The following is a 555-nucleotide window of genomic DNA, read 5'->3' as shown; positions in this document are numbered from 1 at the left end:
GACAGCCTTCATGGCCGTCCTAATGCTGTCGCATTAAAAGGAAAGCCCGAATGTTGTCGACGGATGTGGTCCGCCCCCCTCGAGCACGTGCACAAACTGTTCTGACTCTACGAGCCCCGAGGTACCCTACTCTGCGCGCCTATACTGCTACCCCTTTGACGAACAGGTCAGTGAAACGACCAGACCACATCTGGACGCTTTGCTGCAGTTACCCTAGCCATTTACCACAGCCGGAGTTAACAAACAACCGGAGATGAAAAAATGGGGAGAGCAAAGAGGAACCGCTAAAGTAAAAGATGAATTTCCTTATATAGCAGAATCTCACTTGGAATATAATCATAATTGGAATATATTGGCGATAAAAGAAGAATGCTATCGCATTTCCTCCGCATCAGTTTAATAGATCGCCTCTAAATTTTTCTAACAGCCGCTGTTCTTGCTTTCATAGGGATGTTTTTTGGGGGGTTGCTCCCTCCGTTAATTTTTAAAAAATTTTCCCCGCCTTATCCTGCCTCTTCCCTGCCCTTTCCGCGTGGATTAGGCAACGTTTTTTTT

Source organism: Amblyomma americanum, chromosome 1 (assembly GCF_052857255.1).
Source record: "Amblyomma americanum isolate KBUSLIRL-KWMA chromosome 1, ASM5285725v1, whole genome shotgun sequence".
NCBI lineage: Eukaryota > Metazoa > Arthropoda > Arachnida > Ixodida > Ixodidae > Amblyomma > Amblyomma americanum.
Note: the sequence above shows the minus strand (reverse complement) of the source record.